At 52.5% G+C, this 6734-nt stretch overlaps 1 pseudogene across 1 annotated transcript; it reads right to left on the reverse strand.

Moving 5' to 3' along the window:
• Positions 1–3738: 3738 nt before the first annotated feature.
• On the reverse strand, positions 3739–5849 carry LOC308535795 (high affinity cAMP-specific and IBMX-insensitive 3',5'-cyclic phosphodiesterase 8A-like; annotated as a pseudogene). The gene has a single exon. The product of its transcript is annotated as a high affinity cAMP-specific and IBMX-insensitive 3',5'-cyclic phosphodiesterase 8A-like (transcript).
• Between the last annotated feature and the right edge of the window lie 885 nt (positions 5850–6734).

The raw sequence follows: 6734 nt of genomic DNA on the forward strand, positions 1-6734 counted from the left end.
GCATCATTGCCTGCTGGTCACCACGGGGTCCAAAGGCAGCTCTGGTGTTCACAAGTGTGTGTACTGACTGGGTGATTAAAGTATATATTGATTTTACAGAAAAAGAAAAAATAGGGATAGAGAGAGAGATTCATCAATTTTTTAGTTCCATTATTTTTATACCTTCTTTGGTTGATGCTTGTAATTTTCCTGACCCGGGATGAAACTTGCAACCTTGCTGTGATTGACATGATTCTCTGACATGATTCTACCTCACACAATGTCCCTCTTTTGTTCAGGACCATCCACGGACCCAGTTTCCTGAGAATGAGAGCACAATTCCTCACGCAAAACTTTGCCTCATCTTCTTTGTTGCCTTTAGTCACAAAACAAGGCCTGGATTCCCAAATCCTCCTCATTCAGACACACTACCATGTCCTTACAATGGGGCATTGCAGCCTGTCACCCTCCTCCCCCATCACACCCTGTCATCCGCAATCGACTCACTGTTCTGGATGCTGTCACCTGGGCTACAGGTGCCCACACCCCAGGCTGGAGGGTTACATCAGGTGAGGCGGAGCCAATCTCAGGGAGCAGACAGGAGTCTGGGAGGCACAGAGGCTCCATTCCTTGCCTGTTTGTGCTCAACAAGCCTCACACACACCACTGCACAGGGTGACAGTCTCTGATGCCTGGACTTAAGGGAGGCCTGGTGCTCTGAAGCTTCTGTCTCTGTGAACAGACCAAAGCTGTCAACTTGCCCTGACCGTGTGCACCTGGATAATATGTCTCTCCCCCGGCTTTCATTGGCGAAACCCAGCCATCAGTAGGTGCATCGCCTTTTGTGTAATGTACTGTTTGGGCTTCGCAGGTGGAATTCGGGTCCCAGTTTGTAACAGGAATGGTGAGCCGGGATTTTTCCTGCAGCCTTGTTTTGCAAAGCCGAAGAATGAAATCACAGACCATAACATTGCAGCAAAAGTGCGATAAATTCATTGTAGCATTCAGACTCATGTGGAGGTTGCCCCAATAGTAGGTATCCCACGAAGCTTTCTAGTCTAGGGGTATATATTTGCTACAAGCCTGCTCTCTATCTATCCTTGTCATCACCTGATTGATTCCCTCTATTATTATTTCCCAGCAAGGAACCTGAACTTTCCCTGTTTCTATGGCTCAGTTCACTTTATTGTTGCAGAACCTCCCTACTTTCTCATGCCTCCCACTGTGAGTCCAGAAACATTTCATTATCTCTGCACAGTTGGTTCCTGTCATTAGGCTTGCTCAAACTGCGGTGTCTAACCCTGCATAAGTTCACCTGCCTTTGTTTTGAGTTGGATCCCTGCCCTGTGTGTCAAGCTACCGTCTCTCAGTCACTCATTGACAACTGGGAGTATTGTTGTTTGGGGGCCCGAGTAATGCTGGGAACTGAGAATGTTAGGCTTCAGTGGCTAGTGGCAGGGATTAGGGGAGTGTCATAGAGAGTGTCCCAAAATTCACGCAAGATTTGAATTTTTCGTGAGCAGTAACAACAAAAAATAAAAGCCTAATTTTACTTGGTTTATTGAATCAGATTCTAATATCTGTTGCCCTTTGATTTCAATCCCTTCAATTTGATAAGCATTACCAAGTACCAATTATGGCCCAGGAGCAGGGACCATGAAGACCAATGAAGACCACAGCTTTGTGTCTGTGCCAGCAAAGCCGTGGAGGCCATTGACCCGATGTGCTATTCCATACATAACCCTATACTGTATACTTTAGAATCAATAAAAAAATTACAATTTTTTTTTTAGAATGAGAAACTTATATCTGATTTTATTTATATACCGCAAATAGCCTCATGTATGCCAAGGACCAAGACACTATAACATACTATTATTGAAACCACTTAGAGAGATTTTTACTGGAAGCTTTAGTAATGACAAAAACCAAATAAATATAATTTTCTATATTCATACAATAATAATTAAGATCTATTGTGTCAATTTAACTTCCATAATATGGGCCAACTTTATAAAAAAAGGTTACAGGAGCTCATATATTTAAGACTCAAACACATATATTGTGAATTCTTCACAGGAAAATTCATAAGGCCCATGAATGATACATTCAATGACAAATTCTACCTATTACTCAAATGATTTACTTAAAAAAGAAAACCTAGCCCATTGGTGTGTCTCAGTGGTTAAGTGTTGACCTATAAGCCAGGAGGTCACGGTTCAATTCCTGGTGGGGCGCATGCCCAGGTTGCAGGCTTTTTACCCCTTGGGGGGTGTGTAGGAGGCAGCCGACCAATGATTCTCTCTCATCATTGATGTTTCTGTTTCTTTCTCCCTCGACCTTCCTCTCTGAAATCAATAAAAATGTATTTAAAAAGAAAAACGTATGGTAATTTTAACATAAACACATGCTAACTATAAATGATAAAAAAAAAACCAAAAAAAAAAACCCCCACAAAAAACAGAAACCCGCAGAGCCGGAGCCAGAGCCGGCAGCTCCCTGCCTCTCAGCCGGCGGCCGCCCGACGGGCTCCCCTCAGCCCGGGCCTCAGGGCGGGCGCTTCTTTCGGGGTCGGAGCCGCGAGGTGTCGGCGCCGCGGGCTCCAGGCGGGGAGAGCGCGAATCTCCGCCCCGGCGTTTCCCGGGAGCGCGGCCGGCGAGTGGGCGCTGGGAGGCCACCGGGCGCCTGGGGAGGGCATGTTCGGCGGGGCGGCCGCGGTGCCCCCTCCGCGCCCCCGCCGCGCCCCCTCCGCGCCGCCCTCCGCGCCCCCTCCGCGCCGCCCTCCGCGCCCCCCCCGCGCCGCCCCCGCGCCCCCCCCGCGCCCCCTCCGCGCCGCCCTCCGCGCCCCCCCCGCGCCGCCCCCGCGCCGCCCTCCGCGCCGCCCCCGCGCCGCCCCCCGCGCCCCCTCCGCGCCCCCCCCGCGCCCCCCCCGCGCCCCCCCCGCGCCCCCCCCGCGCCCCCTCCGCGCCCCCTCCGCGCCCCCTCCGCGCCCCCTCCGCGCCCCCTCCGCGCCGCCCGTGATAAAAGCGGCGGCCGCGCTTCCTGACGTGAGACCCGCGCTCCCGCCGTCCGCCCTTCCGCGCGCCCGGGCGGCGATGACAGGGCGCTGGCGGTGGCAGCGAGGCGCCGGGCGGGCCGTTGGCTGACTGGAGAGCGGCCGCCTCCAGCGTGTCCGGGCGCCCCGCCAGCATGGGCTGCGCCCCGAGCCTCCGCATTACCGAGACCCAGACCGTGGACCCGGGCGCCGGGGAGGCCGAGGACGCGCAGGACCCCGCGGCGCTGCTGCCCACGCCAGGGGGGGGGGGGCGCCCTGCTGCGCCCGGAGCCCGAAGCCTTGGCCACCACCAGCGGCGCCTCCCCGCGGACCCCGACTCCGACCCGGAGAGACCCACATCTCACGGGCATTGTGGCCCCATGAGGCTTCCTGCAGATCCAGGGACTCTGAGCGTCTATCAAAGACGACAGCCGGTGTGAAGGATCCGTGAGGCGTGGAAAAGCGGGGGGCAGGTGCACGGTGCCCCGAGGCCCAGGCTGTCCCGCCTGCTTCCTGGCTGCCGCCGCCATGGGGCGCTGCCGCTCTGCGCTCGGCCTGGGCGGTCGCACGGGCGCCCTCGCCGTCCGCCGGCGTGACCTCGTCCCGCGCGGAGGAGCGCGGCCAGCCCCCTCGCCCGGTACCGCCTCGTCTGCAAACCACCGGCAAAGTCCACCAGGCGCGCAGAGCGGTCTCGGAGGTCCGGTTTCAGACAGGAGGAGCCTTCTCTATTTTGGTGCCAGAGGTGGTCGGATGCCCCGCAGCGTCATTTCATCGGGTCCTTTCCAGTGTTTAAAATTGTTGTCCAGGTGCTGCAGTGACTCCTGGAGGTCTACAGAGTCGTCCCAAGGAGGGAACATGTCTGTGACGAAGGAGTCGAAGGGGATCTGGGACTGGGCGATGCTGCAGGTGTTTCGGTCAAAAGCTGGCATCGCCGCAGGTTAAGTCCAGCTTCTTCTCTCCTTCGGTCTGAGAAAAATCCTCCTCCGAGATGCGGGGCCCACTCGATGCGCTGCTCCAAGGGCCGGCAGGGGCTGGACACGTCCCCGCACTTGATCATCATCCGCTTGATCAGAGTCCGGTTCTCCGGAGACCGGAGCATCGTGTCTGCGTCACGAGGGTTTGGCTCACTCCCCTCGCTTTCCTCCAGCTCCACCAAGGGCTTGACGACGCTGTTGACAAACTTATTGATGTGCTCTAAGTGCCTGGTCATCTCTGTGGCCAAGACCATGTCGATGATGGCCCAGCGCAGCGTCCGGCAGTCATTCCTCTCCACGTTCTTGAAGATGCTGCTCTTGTCCTCCCTGGCGGCCAGCTGGAAGGCCAGGGCCGCGTGGTGGCTCCAACACGGCACGGTCACACAGCACCGCCAGCGGGCTGCCCGCGTTGCACGGGAAGAGGTTGGTCCGCCCCGGGGGTCCAGGTCGTGGATGGCGGCTGCGATGAGGGCGGCGGCCTGTCCACGGAGTCTAACTCTAACCCAACGCTTGCTGAATCCTCTCCTGGCAGAGGAAGTAGGCGGTGGCCTGCAGCACGTCGGCGGCGGGGGTGGAGTTGGGGTCGGGGTTGGAGGAGTGGAGGTTGGCTTCCATAGTCTGCAGCCACAGCCGCAGTGTCGTCTCCGAGCACTTCAGGAATTCACAGACCCCAAAGGGAGCGAAGATTTTGAGACCAAGAAAAGTCAAAGGACTTTTCTGAGTGGCAGTCTCCAGTTCAAAGACATTAAAGTCCCAGTGGCCATCGTTTTCCCTGGCCTCAGCTATGCGCGGTGGGATATTGCGAAGGGACTCGGAGGTGAGTCAGCTGCCCGAAATTGGATGCAGGTGTTTTGTTGAGAGAGTATACTCATTCCCAGATAGTCTTCGAAAACCGTCAGACATCAGGACCCCAATGAGGTCCTTGGTGTGAGGATCCTCTCCCTTCGCCCCGAACTGTGGTGAATACAGCTCCGAGGTTCTCAGAATTTCCAGGACGCGGTCCAAGGCTTCCGTCACAGGCATGGAGCTGTTCTCCTGGGCAGCACTGATGATATTGATCACCTTGGTGATGGGCGCCTCGATGGTCATGGAGTGGATCCGAGCCATGGAGGAGTGTCGCCTCTGGCTGGCCACTTCGCTTGCTCGTGAGGCAACACTGCTGACGTCCAGGGAGCTTTTCCTCTTGTCTTTATGTTTGCCTGATGGATTATCTGTGGGAGGGTCAGAATGAACAGACTCCGTGATCTTCTCAGCCTTACTGCTGCCGTTGTTCACTCGGATAATGGACACAGTGTCTAATTTTTCCTCCCAGTCCAATGACAGGTATTATCTTCACATTTTGTTGTACATTATCTCCGTTTTTGGGGTGGTAAATGCCTTGCCACTCCTTGCCCATCTTCATGCATGAACTTATAGTACTGAACAAGTCAGCCTTTTTCTCATTTAGAGGCATTTTTGCTAACTCCTTCCTTAATAATTCACCCAACTCATAGCCCACTGTTGGACCAAATGCTGGGTTTACATACTGTATGTAGTTGTCCTCACTCGTGATTTTAATGGCGTCTTGGCTGTTCTCTAGTGCAGTGAGTACTGAATTACAAACCCTGAGTTTCAGCTGTGACCACACCTCTCCAAACTCCAGCTGCAGCAGCTCGGTGTACAGGCCTGGAGGCTGTGGTTCTCCACGTACCTCCTCATAAGCCGGCACTAATGAGGGACATCACAGACTCTTCTCCATCCCGCCTGGGTACTACACCAACAATAACTGTGTTTTCTGAAACTTTTGTTGCTCGAATAGACTTGTCCAGGTGCTGGGGGTTTCTGTGGTCTATGATGATGATGTCATGATTTGCTGCCAGGAAAAATTACAATTCTTAATTATAAACCTGTGTTTTCTTTGTTTTTTGTTTTTTAAATATATTTGATTTTTTACAGAGAGGAAGGAAGTGGAATAGTTAGAAACATCCATGAGAGAGAAACGTCAATCAGCTGCTTCTTGCACAGCCCCTACTGGGGATGTGCTGCAACCAAGATACATGCCCTTGACTGGAATTGAACATGGGACCCTTCAATCCGCAGGCCAATGCTCTATCCACTGAGCCAAACTGGTTAGTGCTAAACCTGTGTTTTCCATCAAAATTACTTCTTGCATAAATTTTGGGACACCCTATATAAAACTGTCTTTTTCTTTGGAGATGTTATTTCAGATTCTGTGAAGCTCAGAATGCTCCTTGAGGTAAGAGTATTACTGCAATTATTCCTGAAGCCCACAAATATCAATGGATTTATATAAGTAATATTTTAATTGACTTTAAAAGAGAGACAAAGTGAAAGAGTAATAGGGAAATATGGATCAGGTGCCCTCTGCAAGCCCCCCACAGTGAGGACTGAGCTTGCATGCTCCACTTACTTGTGTCATCACTGGGAGTCGAACTGCAAACATTTCTGTGAATGGGTTCACGATCAACCTATCGAGGTCGATTTTTTATTTTATTATTAAAATATCACATTAGTACGAGAAAACGCAAGCTATGAGAGAATATACACAATCCTATCCTATTTATTTAAAAACAAAATTTGAAAATATACAAGACAAAAATTTGACATTCTATACATTGTTAGAATGTTTTTAGACAATACACATTATGCAGCTATGGAGCTAACAGTTTGAATGTTTACTACAGGTACCAGGACCTGGATTCAATGATTTACATGCATTAATCCTCTCCCCAACCTGATATGGTTTA

This window comes from Myotis nattereri (genome assembly GCF_964212035.1).
Source record: "Myotis nattereri genome assembly, chromosome: 21".
Taxonomy (NCBI): domain Eukaryota; kingdom Metazoa; phylum Chordata; class Mammalia; order Chiroptera; family Vespertilionidae; genus Myotis; species Myotis nattereri.